The sequence below is a fragment of the Vidua macroura genome, chromosome 10 (genome assembly GCF_024509145.1).
Source record: "Vidua macroura isolate BioBank_ID:100142 chromosome 10, ASM2450914v1, whole genome shotgun sequence".
Lineage (NCBI taxonomy): Eukaryota > Metazoa > Chordata > Aves > Passeriformes > Viduidae > Vidua > Vidua macroura.
In genome coordinates this window covers 11,251,234-11,260,017 of record NC_071580.1, presented here as the reverse complement: position 1 = coordinate 11,260,017, position 8,784 = coordinate 11,251,234, and positions in this window count along the sequence as shown.

The window sequence follows — 8,784 nt, the reverse complement described above, 5'->3', positions numbered from 1 at the left end:
GAGATGATTCATAAACACTCTGGCCTGTTGCTGGATAGCTGACACCCTGTCATAAAGAGAGAGCAGTCTATAAATAATTCGAGGAATGAGCTGTGATTCACCTAAAATGCCATCTCTCCAGTCATTCCTCTCTTTCATTAGTTGTGCATCACTGCGTTATTTAAGGCTGAATGCTTAAACACAGTGCAGCCCAAGGAAATCAGTATAATAATAGTGCACAAGGAACAGATTATAAAAATCAGTATTGGTATGAAGAGCTGGGAGGTCTGAGGTCCCTATTTTCCTTAATTTATTTTGAAAAATCCCACTCGAAGTGTGGCTGTAGTATTGGTATGGTTAGCTGAAACTCCCAACAACTGCTGCCTCCAAAGCTGTTACTAGTCAAAGATCTCTCTAAATACTCATTTACTAAACAATGTTTGCATGTGTAACATCTTCCACTATGACATTATTCTCCGTTAGTGATCACAGAACGCAAGGTCAGGAACTGGGAGCTTCGTGATTCTTTCAGGAGCACAAACAGTGTAATCAAAGCCAGCTTCCAGCTGTGCAGAACAGGGACCTAACAGCCCATTAGAGAGCGCAAATGTGCTGCCAGTGTCCCAGATGTGCCACGCGAGCCCAGCTGTGTAGAAAGCAGCAGCCGCACAGCCGAGGCCGCACCACGCAGTTACACCCAGAGGTGTGGAGCGATGCCGATTGCCGCTGCGGGGCTGTGTGCCCAGGCTGTCACATTTGGGGGGTCTCATCTGTCACATCAGTGCCCCCCGGGCCGCTGCCAGCTCCCGGCACGACCCGCCCTGGCCCTGGCCAAGGTGCTGAACCGGCCGCGCCGCTCGGCCCCGCAGCCGCTGAGGGCACGGGCTGCGAGAGCAGCAGGGCGAGCCAGGGTCCCCGGCAGAGACACCCGCGACATCCCGGCCGGGACAGCCCTGTCCCCTTACCAGCAGCTACCAGGGCCCGAAGGACGCTGTCACACGTGGTGGCATTGGTTAGAAAAATGAGCTTGCTTTGATCTCGAGGCAATCTTTACCTGACAGCACAATTGGGGGCGAGGAAGCAGGGAGAAATAGCACATTCACGGGGCTACATCCTTGGTAACCATAAGTGACACTTTACAGGTGCAAGCAGTGCTGGGCTCCTCTGCCCAGGCTGTGAGGCAGCTGGGTAACAGGCAGGGTAATTTCAGAGTATCTTGCTCCATATCGCTGCATGTAGAGGCAGTGTCAACTGGAAAGCTCCCCTTTACCAGTGTTATGAACTGCAGTTTATCCCAGATACACAATAAAGAGGTTATCAACTGCCTCCCAGCTGGGACAGAGAAACCAAGAAATGCCTGTGACCTTTGAGAAGAGCATCTTTGTAACCTCCAAAGCATTGCATGTTTGATTATAAGCTTGATTCTACAGAAACATTTGTTACTATAAATTTAAAATAATCATCACTCTGTATTATGCGATTATTTAGACTATTCAGGTAGGAATATGGTCTCCATTATATACGAAAATATATCTCAAATGTTAATCATTCTGTAGTAAATTTCGTTCTCCTTCCCCCAGACTAGGATTCCCTATAGCCTCCCACATTCTAAAAGGTTTTTCCAAGTTACACTTATAAGTAGGACCTAAAATATACATATATTGTTTCTGTTTTTTTCTCCAACATCCACTCTGGAATTACATGAAAGACAGCTACTATAATGATTTTCAGTAATCAAGAGACAGAATATAGTAATAACTACCTTTCTGCTGCTCTCCTACTTTTTGCTCATCTAGTCCAATTTGAAATCCAGGAGCTCAAAATTATCTGAAAACATCAAAAACATGAAAAAAGGAAAACCTATGCTGATGGAAAGCCTCTAAGAAGACTCTGGTTTTAAGAAAAGTTGACATCTCTTTTGCTTATAAAACCACACAGTTCCAAGACACAAGCAACTCCTCTTTCTAAGAAATACACATTCTTGTCCAAGTCTAGACAAAGTCTTCACCAACAGTGTAATCCAGGTCAGCTCATTGCCAAGTTCTGAATATTACTGTAAAGCAAAGATCAGCTCAGCAATATTCAAACTCAGCTGTAATTGTTGCACCTGCTTCGAGTTCCAGTTCCCTCCCTTGGAGACAGAATCAAACAGGACAAGTAGGAATGACAGGATCCCTTCTTGCTTCAGGAAACAGGGCTAATTTTGTTTATCTATGGGTCATGAAATATTTAGTGATACCTTTCTGCAAGTGAATGGAGAAACACTGACTTAATACTGTTGGTATTGTTCAAACCTGCCAGCTTCAGTTTCCTTCAGAGCGTGATATTAGCCTGGTAATTTTTCTTGCCTTCTTACCAGAACAAATCAACAACACTGCTAGGGGAAAGATGCCATGTTCCTCCACTACAACGGTTTCATTTCAATAAAAGTGTTTTTCTAAACTTTTACAGTCTATAAGAAGTGCAGTAACCCACTGAAATCAGCATGACTAAGTCTGACCCTGAGAATAAAATGGAGCTGAGAGAGCTTTAAGTTTCTTCTTAGCAAAAGACCTTTTATCAAAATGAAGTATCATTACCTCAATGGCCCTGTGGCCATTCCAGAGGTATATAAACATTTGCTGCCTATCTGTGAGCCGTTCAATTATAAAGATCTTGAAACTGTGTAAATATTTAACTACAATAGAGGATATAAATCAGACAAAGTGATTCTGTTTCATTTCACTGGTGGCAGTAAATCACAGGCTATTCAGACTACTGGGCTACACCCAAATAAATGACTGAGCTGTGAATACAGGCAGACATTACCTAAAATTTCCTGTAAAGCAAGTCCTAATTTAATCCAGAATTCATAGAGGGAAGATTAGCAGTACCACAACTCCAGAAACCTGAAGCACTTCCAGATATTTTTACTGTATCATCCAAGAAGGGAGAGGTTGCCAACACCCAACCTTTGGATGAGTTCTCCAGAAGATGCGATCAGAAATGTGAAAGGGCTGCAAAAGCAGGTGCTCTTGAGTTTGGGCCCCTGGATATTAATGACAGAGGCAGCAGAGAAAAGAAGTAGCCAGTAAATTCCAGTCCCATTTAATCAGATAGGACTGAGTATAATTAGAAGTAGCAGCATGATGGAACACAAGAGACCAGTCAGCCCTTATCCAAGGGCTGATCCAGGTTTCTGTGCTATAATGAAGATCCTGGAACTGCCACATGAGAAACAGCCATGCTGTGTGTCACTGCTCTAGAGATGCAACTGCTGCAGAGATGCTCCAGAGATGTGATGTGTTCCCCATCACAACAGGGACATGAGTTCCCTCAATGCACTGCAAATTGGAAGTTAAAGTCTTCCGGGACTTGGCTTTTTCTATGAGAATAACAACTGCAAGTGCATGGACTCATGCTAAGCTGCAGCAGCAGCCACCAGAGACTGAGTCACCATTCTCCTGTGAACTGCCACTGCAATTCCCTCTCTTTGGCTTTCTGATGTACAAGGTTTGGTGCCAGCCCTGGGTCCATAAGGATGGCTCACACTTCCTCATTTCTAAGAGCCACCAATGCAACTGCTTGTTTTGTCAGGACTTGTTTATCCTCACATCCTCATTTCTGCCTGTCCCATCCTCTGCCATCAAAACACTTCAGCCAGAGGAGCAGTTAGTGTCACCCAAGTGGCTTACACACCCCTTCTGCAGTCTTTAAAGGGACATCAAGGAGATAAGTGATCAGACAATTTGAGAAAATAGAGTAAGAATGAGATGCTTCTACTGGGAAAGTGTGTGATGCTCCTGTTGACAACATATCACTGCCCCAGGGCACCTAGCAGGGTCTCTGCTTACCTTTTGCTTTGTTCCAGAATGGGCTCTTTATCAGAGAGAAAAGCAAGATTTGCTCATGAAAAGATAAGAAATGGGTTTATTTCTATCAGTTTAGACTTAAGGTTCATCTTCCTGCTCACAGGACACTTCATCCCATCAGTGCCACCTGGAGGGTCCAGCTCCACAGACCCATCCCCAAGGGGAGGAAGAGGAGGGTGAGCCAGAAATCCAACAACAATCAGAAATTCTGCAAGACAGTGTGACTGCAGAGACAGCAGGTATAAGCTATATACACTTTTCTCAACTTTTCCAAGCTGTATGGCTTCACCTGGGACTGATGACAGTGGTTTTTAATCCGAGCAAGAGCAAAAATTCCCTCTGCCTGCCCTCTTTTTCCACTGGTCCACAGGCAGGTACAAGTTCAATGAGTGCCTGCAAGCCCCAGTGCATACAAATGAGCCCTGTGCAGCATTATATTTTGGTTTTCTCTACCCTCCCTTTGGGCTCCCCTGGCTAAAGTCAAAGAAACATTGAAAGCATCCAAGTAAATCAGTCTATTGCATTTTCTCATCAGCTTAAAATGCTCTCCTTGGTGCCAAAAAAATGACAATCCACTGAAGAACCAGGCTTGCAGGATAGTTGTATTGATGCTATTTCTTTTTGCCTTGCCATCTTGAGAGTCCTGTCGGCAGGGAGCATATCCCCCTACTCCCCAGTCCAGTGTGCCATACTGAGCACACAAAATTATACACATGGCTCTGACAGAGGGTGTCCCAGCAGAAACCTGCTCCACCAACACTTGCCTCCTACCATGGTCATCCTAAAACAGGTCAAATTAAATGCACCATAATAAAATAAAACTACTCCATAAAACCCTGTCATAAGAGGAGCCCAGATGTGTTTTGTGTGTTACCCACCCTGAGGGACAGGCCTGAATCCATGAACCACCCTGAGCCGAAGAGCTTTGGGGTTGTGTGACCCCCAGCAGCCTGAGCCCTGGGCTGGCAGCAGGGTCTGAGCCCTCATGTGTGCCTTGAGCGGAGAGGGGAGCTGGGCAGAGAGGCAAACAGAGGGGCTGGGGCAGGCTGCAGGATGGCTGGCACAGGGCAAGTTCCTAGGATGGCACAGCTGCTCCTTAACACATGGAAGTGATTTATTAACAAAGAAGCAGACCCAGTATCCCCAAGAGTCGTATTCTGCAACACTACCCAGTCCTCTGTCCTGCACCTGGGCAGTTTAAGCCATGGCAGCTGCTTCTGTCACAAGCAAAGCTCAGGCTGCCTGTGACCAACTGCAGCACCTCACCCTGCTCTCCTCTTCCACAGCAGCAGAGGAGAGGCACAGAACCCCAAAGAAAGGAAGATGGGAATGGTGGGTGATCCACTGTTGGAAACAATGAACATTCACTACAATTATTATTTGTAATATAGTATCTGAACAAAAAAAGCAGAGTCTGAACATCAGCTCAGAGAAAGGAATTAATTGCTAAGTTGCTTGTGAACCGTTTAGAAACAACTGTTTTACAGAAGTCTGGGGAAGTTTTAGAAGGACAGAAGACATATAAAAATAGAACTCTAAATCTCTGTGATAATCTTTTTCTGGATATTACCTGAGTCCAAGTCAGAAGAATTAACATGCAATGGGAGACAGCAGTCAAGGCTGGAGTAAAGGGGAGCAATAGTGGCATGTTTTTCTTTCTTATTGATTGAATTTTCAGCAGACTCTGGAATTGGCTGTTCATTTCAGCATGGATGCACTCAGCAGTTTGTGACACACTGTGCTGCTTTGCTCTGCCAGCTGTGCTGTGCCTGCCAACATTTGTTGAGAAATAACAGGAGGTCACACATGGTGTCAAAAAAAAAATACCCCTGGCACAGCACATAGAAAAAAGGCATTGTATTAGTGGCAATGAATTCAGACCTACTGATGGTGGAATTAATGAAATCCATGGCTGGCACTCTCTTTGCATCCCAACGGAGGCTACAACAAACAAAGAAAATGTACTGGCCACTAGCCCATGGGGTCAGCAAACCAGCCTTGTCCAGGGCAGCTGGAAGCCCATTGCCTTCCTTGGCAGGCCCTGAAGTGGAGAATGGAATTCAAGTGCTTCCCTAGGACCTCTCTTCTCTGACTCTAAGGCAACAGGAAACCAGGAGACAGGGAAGCAAGGAGCTAAGTAATGCTCATGGAGAAAAAACAGCACGGAATGGTGAGAGGCATTTGATTATTTTAGTTTAATTTTATTGGTTTCTAAGCTCTTTTTTTATTTAGCTACAAGGGAAGGATATCTTTCCTTTTGATTCTTATTTGCCCTGAAGCTGAAACTCATCTCCTGAGCATCAACATTCACTTACTGTTCTTTTCTTTCCTGAAGAGTTTCAAGTCCCTTTCAGGAAACCCTCAGAGACATTTATGCTGGCCTTTGTCTCCCCATTCTCTTTATGCTGCCCAGAGACAACTAAGGATACATACATTTCTACATAAAGACAAAATTCCTCACAATAAAAGCAAAGATTTAGGTATTTGATGTGTATCCTTGGACATAGTCAGCAGGTGGCTGGACAAGGCCCTAAGCAGCCCAGTTCAACTTTGAAGTTACCCCTTTGAGCTGAAACGTTGAGCAGAAAACCTCTGTCTCTTTCTACCTTCAGATTTTCAATATTTCAGTGATTCTAAATCCACATCTGATCAGCCATCTCTTCATGTACTATCTATGTGCAAGTGAAAATCAGTCAGCACTCACCTGCCTTAGACTAGCCAACCTTAGCTGGAGCATGATCCACCACTTTCTTTTTCCGCCTATAAAATAGGACTATGGATTTTTGCTTTTATCTTCACATTTTCTACCTTTGTCCAAATGCATTTGGAAGCAGAATCCAGGAATTGCAGCTATTCCCCAGGCATCTCAAAGCACAAAGTCATTTGCTGATGTTTCTGCATTAACCCCAGCTGGGTGTTCATTCCCTTTTGAAAGGATAATTTAACTCCTACTGCTGTTCAAAAATATAGTTGGGTGCACCAAGTCACATACATGCCAGTGTCAAATTTGGAAGAACCACCCACTGATCAAAAAGACACAAGTAATTCCTTTCTCCTAGGGCATTTTAATACAACTCTTTCATGTTTAATGTTTAATGTGAGTGGAATAATAGTTTGTCTCTTGCTATCCCCCATTAACACAGATCAGAGGCACCAGATGTTTACATCCAACTTAATACTTCCCAGTTGGTCACCCAACCAATAGGTTCAACATGGGGAAAAGACTGAATTGGAAGCCTCTCCTCTCAGATAGTTTCTAAGAGGCACTAGCTAATCATGGGTTCAAGCCCCTCCTCAGACTGCGTTATTCTGCAATTCCACTGTAACTCATCCCTTGTAGCAACCTGAGAAATCTGATAACAATTTTTACCATTACAGATTGACAGAGTCTCCCTAAAGCTAAGCTGAAAACAGGTGATTCTGTCATGTTGGGCACTGACATTATATCCTTTGTTTTCCTTTTGGAAAAAAAAAAAATCACTGGACAAGGAAAATTAAGGATTTTTGCATCAAAGGCTTTGAAATAGAACATTTGCAGTTCGTTTTGTGCCTGAACTGGAACTCTTCTCAAAATCAGTAGTATCCATTACATCCTCTCTCATCTGGAAGATTAAACTGCCCACAGACAAAGGCCCTGGAAGAATCAGTTTTGCACAAAAACTCTGCTTAAGCTGAGCAAGGAGGTGGACAAAGAGACAATAATTAGTGTTTTATGGATGTTCAGCTGTTTCTCCATGCTCATGGCCAGCCTGCAGCAGGGAAGCATTACTCATCGGCTCCAAGGAAGCCAACTGTCTGTGGCTTGCAGGTAAGGAGGGACTTGCCAGATAGTACCAGTGGTCTGGTCTTGGGGTTGAAACAGCTTTTGGAAGATGGAGGAGGCAGCCATGTGTGCTGATAAAGCCAACAAACTTGGAACCAAGGCCTTTTGTTTTCTTTCCTCTGATGCCAAGGAGAGGAGCGTGCCTGAGTCTGCACAGAGTGTTCCCACTGAACAATGTCAGACACATGCCAGTTTGGAGGTCTGCCAGAATAGGGCCACCTCAGTGAACTCATATGGCAAGGCAGAGGGAACACACAAAGACCAGACCAAGGTTATCACAGTCTTCCCAGAGAAGGCCAAAACAACCATTTGTCATCATTATGTTCATTCTCTATTCTTATTTCTGTGCTCCCTAGAAAATAAAGTAATGCTTACTAAGAAATAAAAAGAAGGAAGAAACAACCTGAATATCTGAGACTGGCTAAACTGATGGAGAAGATGATGAATAACCAGCATGGCTGGTAGAACTCCTATTCTTCCTTTATGAATGTTACACAACTCACTGCTTAAAATATCAGAGCCTTGACTTGCCACAGTGTAAAAAGGTTTTGATTGCTTGGCACCTCTCTTCTGTCAAAAAAAAAAAAAAAAAAAAAAAATTGAAGTAAGTGTCCACCCATGGTGGTTTTCTGTGCATGTCCTGTATAGCTGAGACTCACTTTTGCAGACTCAACTTCCAGCAGATTCTCAGCAAGTACCCTGCTGGACTGGAACTCAGGTCAGTCCAGTGGAGTCTCTACACCTCCTACCAAAACACATTTGCATGTGAAAGCCTGGAATGAGCCATATAAGCAGTAAAGAAACAGAAACTAGAGAAAAACAGATAAAAACAGTGGGGAAAAATGGGAAAATGCAAAGACAGAAATGATAGTATTTTACCTTTCTGTGGTATTTTTCTATCAATTAACCTATATTTGCAGCATTTTGCACTTGTCTCTGGTTTTGCTCACTTCTCCTTAGCAGAGAAATTCCCTGGTTGGATTTGCCTCTTCGCTGTGGTCTTACAGCAGGTAGGAGAGCAAGAGCCCAGCACCACACAGCCCACAGCTAAAATGTGCCAGGGTTAAAGACCAGGGACAAGGCTTGTCTGCACAGAAGGGCAAACTGGAACACACACCCTGAAACACACAG